Below are 8,524 nucleotides of genomic sequence, written 5' to 3' on the forward strand. Positions count from 1 at the left end.
AGGACCCATGACTTTGAAATTAGCCTGGTTTACAATATTTTTCCCTGCAATTTTTCTTGTCATCATACAAGTTTTATCCATAGAGGTCCATAATCCCTTAATTTCAATTCCAAAATCCAAAAGGCTGCAAAAAACAATGTTTTTCATTATTATTTGGCAGCAAAACCTGACGTAAAATGACATGAGGCTATTTATAGTATTTATTTATCCCAGTTGGTGTGAACATTCTGACATTTACTACAGAAATAGTAAATGTGTTTGATTACAAGGTGCTGCCCCAGACCCCTCTGAGATGTTACATAACCACAGTACCATATTCTGTTCCTAAAATCCAAAAAATTCTAAATTCAGAAACATCTCTGGCCCCAAGAGCTTTTTTTTTTTTTTGGCCACAAAATACTGTGGACTGGTATACTAATTAAGACTAAATCTTATGCAAAAAACATAACCAATACTGAGAATGAAGGTAGATCTTCACATGCAATAAATTCAATGTTTTAACAACTATTCACTATACACCAAAAAAAAAAAAGCATTAAAGACTTTTAACAAATGTCAAAAATCTAACACACCATTATGTGTATTTCAAGTGATGGTGACATTTGCATCATCCAATATCTAGATCAATTCCTCTTAGGTTTAAATCAACTAATTTAAATCACAGTTAAAATAGACCCAAAGACTGCAATTGGTAATTATGTTGCTAAAGAATCATCCACTGATAAATAGCATACCCAATAAAATGCTCTGGTTTTTTAAAAATTTCTCAGGGGGTTTAAAATTTTAAATTATTTCATTCTAGAATACAATTTCTGAACATTGAACAAATTACAATTGACTATTGCTGTGAAAGCAGAGCCTGGGACAGGGACAGCAACAGGGACAACTCTTAAGATATTTAAAGGAAGCAGAGTGTCACTGTTCTTTCCTTCCTTCCTCCTTTAGTTGCTGCTTTCTGGTTTTAGAATTTCAAACAAAGAAATACATATTGGCTACACTGCTAAGAAACGCCCTCTTTCTCAGCAACTTCCTCTTCCAATTTTCTTCCCTACCATTGACACACAAGTATGAGAACAATACACAGGCCGGTCCTACCATTTTGATTAACCAAAAGCTCTGAGGCTTGGAAAAATACAGGGCTGCAACTTAAAAGTACCCCAACATCTCCAACTCCAGGTCCACAATCTTCACTCATCTAGAAGTCAGATAACAAGGAGCACAAACAAAGAAATATTACGCATAATCGGAGGGGAACTTTGAACCTTTCACCCCAGGAATCCAAAGAAATTTGAACTAACAAATGGGAAATTTCTCCCATCCTGAGAAAACTTGGCCTTCATGAGAAGGTGAAAAAGTTACTGGGCTAGCGTCACTCTGAACCAAGAGTCAAGTCTACACACCAAGAGCTGGTGAAACTTCTGTAGGCCACCCAGTCAGGATTCCAACTGAGCTCGCTCAAGTTCTGACATACTTCAAAGTGACTTTTACAATGTAGAAATGGTCCTTTTCAACTCACAGACAGAACAAAGGGGATGTACTTATAATTAACCATCCAAAGATCAAGGCCCAGTCTGTTTCCATGCCAGAAGTCAATTCAAGTGTCTGGGACCAGGCCCCTCCACCCATTTGTGACAAAACTTCTTTTAAGTGGACAGTGACCTCCCCCTTGCACAGTGAGTCTCAAATGAAACATCTTATCCCTGGTAAGCTCTCCACCTTACTTCCTTACATTGTGACCTTGGGTAAGTTACTTAACTCCTCTGAAACCTAGTTTTCCTATGTGTAAATTCTCAAAGGTAGCTGTAAAAATTAAATAAGAACATATGCCTAAGCAAGGTCTGGCACATTACAGTAGGAGCACCATCAATGTTCTCCCTCCTCCTCCTACTCCTGAATTTTGGGGGGGCCTAAATTTCAATCACAGCCCAAGAGACTCCAAGGATTCCTTCCTCTGCTGACTCTATGGAGATCTATATAAAACTTCACCATCTCTGGAGGACCAAAACAACCAGACTCCACCCCATCAGAGTCTGGGGTCCATCCAAAGCCTTTGTGGAAGGTCCCTTTTCGCCAATTCTCCTTACTCTGCAGTACCATCCTATACACATAGGTACGCACAGGTACGTACGTACACACACGTACACACACACACAGTCCCACTCTGCAACGTCGCAGGCCAGGGGTCTCAAAGAGCACATCAAGTCCTTTATGGTCCAGAGATGGAAACTCCGCCTGGGGAAGACCTTGCCCAAACTCTCAAACATCTGGGATCCAACTCATGTACATATGCCTGCAAAGCCTCCGCTTTGCAAGTGGGGAAACTGAGGCCCAGAGAGGAAAGTGACTTGCCCAAGATCACACCGCGAGTTGGTGGCAGATCTACACGAGGTTAAGGAACTTTCGAAACCTCACAGACTCGCGGAGCCCTCTAGTCCTCGAGGGGATCTCCAGGATAACTTCTCCCTGGGGAGAGGAGTGGAGAGAGTAAGATGCCACCCCGCGCTGACCGCTCGCCTTGCCTCTGCCGGTCCGCTGCAGGAGGCGCGGCACCCACTCCTGTAGGACCCTGCGCAGCTCGGGAAGGGCAGCTCGGCCGGGCCCGGCGCCTCACTGCGGGGCCCGCCCGCGGGGACTTGTTGCTCACCTGGTCTCGCGCGGTCGCCCTCAACGACAGACGGGCCCGGCCGGCCGCCCTTCTCTGTTCGGGGTCTGTTCCCGCGGGCCGCCTCGCGGGTTGCCACCCTGCCGGACCCCACCTCAGCGCGCTACGCCCCCAGCCGCGCTTGCCCGGCCCGCGTCCGCCATTACGCGATTCCCCGCCCTGGGACGCAGCCACACCCCGCCAACGGCCCTGATTGGCTCTCTGCCCCACCCGCCTAGGGCTTGCGGGTATTCCATTGGCCTGAGTGGAATGCCAGTTAAATAGCTACGCAAAAGACGTACTCAAGGGTACTGTCCGGGGAGCTCCACCCGAGCTACTTCCGCAATCGGAGTAAACAGCGGAGGGGCAAACCAAGTGAAGTGGGGGTGGAGATTAAAGTAAATCAACTTCTAAAGTCAAGTAGGAACATTCCACCTAAGAAAGTGTAAAAACTTGTACAAAGTGTATTGAAAGACCAATTCTTATTGTTAGAGTTCAAAGAACAAGTATTTTTGGTGGAGGGGAGGGGCCAAGCCCATGAACTTGTTGTGGACACCCCTCAAGTTGCGGATAGTTTTGTCTCTTCCCTCCCCGTTTCTGGCCCCGCCGAAAGTAGGGTGGAGACAGTGAGTCACAGGATTCAGCCCGCCGCTCAGGGACCCTGTCCGGGGCTACGCCCGGGGTTCAGGGATTGGGAAGTGGCTCTGAAAGCCCAAGGTCAGGTGAGCTGGGCCCTGGTTCTGCCCACACCTCACTTGCGACTTCAGACAACTCCCTGAACTTATCTCGGTCTCAGTTTGTCCTTCTGCAAAATAGGAACAATCGTGTCTGGAATGTTTGATGAAGATTCATCCTTAAGTGGGTATATGTGCCTCTTGTTGATTATAAAAGGCTGCAGCTGGATAGCAATGAGATTAAATTCGCAAGTTAGCAAAGATACCGTATTTAATTCTCTGGAGCAACTCTGTAAGGTGGATGTCGTCTGCAAAAGAGAAAACTGAAAACTATGACTTACCCTGGGTCACCCAGGGAATTTGAAACAACCCTGAGACTCAAACCTGTATCTTTTGGCTTCCATTCCTGTATGTCTCCCTTCCAGGTCTTGTGTCCTCTGAAAAAGACTTCCCTTCCCCAATCTCTTACCATTCCAGGGAAGGTCTGGAGGGTGCCTGGCCAGTTTCCCATGTCTCTGGTCACCAGAGACAGACACAGTCCCCACCCTCGCTGTTGTTAATCACTAAGGTTTCAGAGGGAAAATGACCCTAGGGGTGTGCCTGAGCTGTTTCTGGGGTCCTAGGAATCAGGAAGTGAGGAAGGGATGAGAGGTGGGTCAGCAGCCCCGACAGAATCCTAAATGAGGACACTGAAGCTCCGAGAGGGGCAGTAATGCCATGTGGGTCCTCAGCGGGGCAGACTCCATACCAGAACTTATATCCAGGTCTCTCTGTACTCAGAACAGGGCTCTTTTCACTGCAGGATTGCTATTCCCAGAAGGGGTGCCTTGGCTGTAATTTCTAGCCCTTTTCCCTCTCTGGAAAGAAAGGAAGCCAAGAAGGGAGTGGGAGGGGGAGCAGCCTAAGACTTCGAAGGGCAGAGACCACCAAGTGCGTGGTGCCAGTGGCCCCAATGCTGGCTGAGTCCGTGACCTCCAGGCTCAAGTTGAGACGTGTGGTCTGATAACCAATTACTATTTAAATCCTGACTGTGGCCATTGGGTGTTGAGAGGGAGTAGATGCTGTGCAGGGGTTAGTGGCTTTTCAGTCAGACTGACCTGAGATTGAATCCAAGCTCCACCACTTTGTAGCTCTCTGAGCCTCACCTGTGTCTTCTCTAAAATGGGGACAACAGGGCAGTTGTGAGGATTCAGTGAGTTAATTGTGGAATTAATGAGGCATGTGTGAAAATGCTTGGTAGCTATTTATTCATTCATGGATTCATCTACTCAGTAAAAAATTATTAAGCACCAACCATGTGTAGGGCAGCCTGCCAGTGGTGCAGCTGCTATGGTGAGCAAAACAGACTCAGACCCTCATGGAGCTTAGAGTTTGGTGAGGAAGTAAAGTCATTAAATGATCAGATGAATCAAAATCTAGTTAGAAACTGTGATAAGGAACAAGAAGGCAAAGTACACTGTGTTTATGAGAGTGAATGTCAGAGCACCGGGTGGGGTCAGAAGCGGCTTCCTGAGGAGGTGATGTCTCCGGTGAGTTGATGAGTGGGGGTTAACTAGGCAGCCAGCAGGTAGTTGGGAGAAGTGTTGCAGGTCAAGGGACAGAGTATGGGAGGCATCTAGGCCAGCGGAGACAGTGGCAGTGGAGAGGAAGGGCAGAGCTCACTAGGGCCTAAACAAATGAGGTGTTACAGGGCGGGGAAACTGGCTTTGAAAGTGGGGCTATTCTCCAAGGGTCTCTACTTTTCTGTTAGTCCCTGAAAGAATGCAAGCTTTGAGGCCAACCCACCTGGATTTGAGTTTTGGCTGTGCCATCTTACCTTGGACTGTGTAACCTTGAGCAGTCACCACACCTCTCTGTGCCTCAGCTACTCTTCTGACAAGTGGGGATAATGATAAGGGGTCATAAGGTGAAGGTGAGGATTCAATGTGGAAACGTGTATAAAGCATTCTGGCGCAGAGAAGGCCCTCCCTAAGTGGTGGTTGGTCTTCCCAGCAGAGAGGGAGGTGAACCTGAGGCAGCAGATTCCGCAGATGCATTTGGGAGAGAGCTGATGCGAGCGTTTATACACTGGGCACGTCGTTATCTGAAGACTTTGGAACCAGGCAAGCCTGGGTTCAAACCACATTATACCACTTCCTAGCCGTGTGACCTTGGGCAAGTGACTTCACCTCACTGAGCCTCAGTTTCCTTGTCCATAAAATGGGCATCATAATTGTTTCTATTTCCCAGCACTGTGAAGATTAAGTGATATAATAAATATGGAACACGTAGCACTGTGATTGGCCCATAATCACAGTTGTCAAATTTTAATTTTATTAATAATTATTATTGATATCAGCAGTTACTACCTGTACTAGGTAAGATTCAGGGGCTTTGCTTGAAGGTTGTCTGGCAATAGGAGGCTTAATTTCTCTTTTTAGGGAATGGAGATAGACAAGTTGCTTTCAGAGGGGGTGGTGCTATGCATTTTAATAGTAATATTAATAAGTACTAATGTGACCATTTACTATCTGCCAGCCATATGCAATAACTCATAAAGCCAGCCACATAGCGGGCCAGCCCGATGGTTCAGGCGGTTGGAGCTCGATGCTCCTAACGCCGAAGGCTGCCGGTTCGATTCCCACATGGGCCAGTAGGCTCTCAACCACAAGGTTGCCGGTTTGATTCCTCAACTCCTGCAAGGGATGGTGGGCAGCGCCCCCTGCAACTAAGATTGAACACGGCACCTTGAGCTGAATTGCCGCTGAGCTCTGGGATGGCTGGGTTGGAGCGTGGGGTCTCAACTACCAGATTGCCAATCTGCCTCCTGCAAGGGATGGTGGGCTGCACCCCCTGCAACTAGCAACGGCAACTGGACCTGGAGCTGAGCTGCGCCCTCCACAACTAAGACTGAAAGGACAACAACTTGAAGCTGAACGGCACCCTCCACAACTAAGATTGAAAGGACAACAACTTAACTTGGAAAAAAAGTCCGGAAGTACACACTGTTCCCCAATAAAGTCCTGTTCCCCTTCCCTGATAAAATCTTTTAAAAAAAATCCACATAGCAGTCCTACAACTTAGGTCCTATTATTATCATCATTTTACAAATGAGATCAAGGAAACAGAGAGGTTAAGTAACTTGCCCAAAGCCACTCAGTCAGGAAGCAGCACAACTGGAATTTAAACCCAACCATGAACTTGAGAGGGTCTGCTGCTCTAGAAGGCAAGCCCTCCCTCTTCTGCCCAAGGAGTTAGTTATCACCTGCCCAAGGATGAAATTATTCACTGCCGGAAGCAAGTCCCCAAGTTCCAAAGGCCAAGCCTCATTCCTTTCCCACCAGTTCTAAAAAGTAACCCTTGCCTGTTCCCTGTCCCCTGAGGCTAAGAGCAGGAAACAGACCCTCTTCCTCTGCAGCGGAAGCAAAAAGACCTTTAGAGTCACCAGAACTGTGTCTGAGTCCCAACTATGTCATTTAATGTCTCTGTAATCTTAACCAAGTCACATCCCCTCTCAGCCTCAGTTTCCTTGTCTATGAAATAGGGATGATAACAGCTCTGCCTACAGAGCTGTTTTGAGGAGCAGAAAATATAAGGCCTGCAATGTGCTGTCAGCACGAGAGTTCCTCTCCTTGTTGCTATGGGGATGGCAAGCATCTGGGAAAGCAGCCTAAACCAGTATAACAGGCAAAATGGCCATCTCTGGAAACAGTCCTGGGTTCAAGTCCCAGATCTGCTTTTTAAGCCCTGTGCGACCTTAGGCACGTTATATAACCTGGCAGAGCCTCACTTTTCTCATCTATAAAATGGAGTGAATAATACTGATCTTGTAGAGCTGGAAAGAAAACAAGAGAATGCATAAAAAGCCATGAGCCAATGCCTGATACAGAGCTGGCAAGAGTACAGCCTGCTAATGGATTCTAGGAGGAGAGACAAATGAGAGGGACCAAAAAGAATCACCCTGACCCCTCCATGCCACCCCTCTCTGAGGGGAAGAGGGTGAAGAGCACTATGCTCAGAGTCTAGAATGGTCTCCAGCCACTACCCTACCTCTGGCACTCTCAGCTCTTGCTTGATCCACTTCTCTCTCTCTCCCTCTCTCTCTCTCTTTCTCTCTCTCCCCTCAAACAAGTTCTTCTCCACTGAGCAATCCCAGGGGGCCCTGAACCTCGGTTCCAGCCAAGCTTACAGCCTTTCCCCGCCTCCACATCCTTAATCCACAGCCTTTGCATTTGCCATTCCTTCCACCTGGAATGCTCTCTCCTCCCGGAGTGCCTTTGATGGGGAAGAGGGGGGTGCTGGAGGGAAAGGATCTGGAATGATGCTCCCCCACCTCCTCACTCCCCTCCCCTACATCCCTCACACTGCATGCCTGACCTCCCCCCTCCCAGCATGAGGATGAGGCAGCACTCGGAGGGGGAGGAAAAGGGGGAGGACTCAGTGAAGGGCCCTCTGTGGGGTTTTTCACCTGCTCAGAAGAGGCAGACGGAAATGAAAGCTCTAGAAAAACGCCTGCTGTTCGGCTCCCAAGGCCCCAGCTCAGTGAAGCCTCCCTCCCTTCCCACTGTGCCATCTTCTCTTCCTCCCCCTGCTCCTGCAGGCAGGTGCCACAGTCAAGTAACATGGGTGGGCGGCAGGCCAGAGAGACCAAGGTTCAAATCCCATTCCTGCCACTTACCCAGTGAGTGGCCTTAGCAAGCTCTTTGGCCTGCTTATACCTCATTTCTTTGTAAAAGGACAAAACAATCCCTGCCTCTCAGGCTGCTGTGAGATGCCCGAAGTGCTTAGCAATAGAAATTGTAACAATGATTGCAAAGACACACAGTGCCCAGGTGTGCCTGGCACAGCTTTCAGCCCCTTGCATATATTAGCCTATTGAATTCCTCATAAGATAGATACCATTACTATCCCCATTTTACAGATGAGAAAACTGAGGCATAGAGAGATCATATAACTAGCCCAAGGTCATACAGCCAGTAAGAAGCAGAGCATAATCTGTTCTCATCCACCACGCTATGGTGTAGTCAGTGATAGTTGGTCATAATTATCGTTAATATTATTTGTCTTTAGCTGTACTAACTCTATGCCCTCAGTAAGTACATGTTATTCTCTTTCCTCCCACCTTCAAAATCCTGCTTGAATTTTCTCTCCTTTTTGACATCTTTTACTCTATTCATTTAACGAGCGTATATTGCTATCTACTCTGGCCAGGCCTATGCAGGGCACGGAG

At 47.6% G+C, this 8,524-nt stretch overlaps 1 protein-coding gene across 2 annotated transcripts in view; it reads right to left on the reverse strand.

Annotated features, from left to right (window-relative positions):
* WASF2 (WASP family member 2) overlaps positions 1 to 2,832 on the reverse strand; it is a 63,372-nt gene extending 60,540 nt beyond the window's left edge. Inside the window, exons 1-2 of one of the 2 annotated variants that reach the window (XM_088790690.1) lie at positions 2,645 to 2,832; positions 2,350 to 2,463 (exon numbers count right to left, since the gene is read on the reverse strand). The gene's annotated coding sequence lies outside the window, so the exon portion shown is untranslated. The remainder of the gene's footprint in view (positions 1 to 2,349; positions 2,464 to 2,644) is intronic. The other variant, XM_088790689.1, reaches the window with a different exon arrangement.
* Positions 2,833 to 8,524: the final 5,692 nt, after the last annotated feature.

Source organism: Rhinolophus sinicus, chromosome 14, assembly GCF_057876585.1.
Source record: "Rhinolophus sinicus isolate RSI-liver-muscle chromosome 14, RSI-T2T, whole genome shotgun sequence".
NCBI lineage: Eukaryota > Metazoa > Chordata > Mammalia > Chiroptera > Rhinolophidae > Rhinolophus > Rhinolophus sinicus.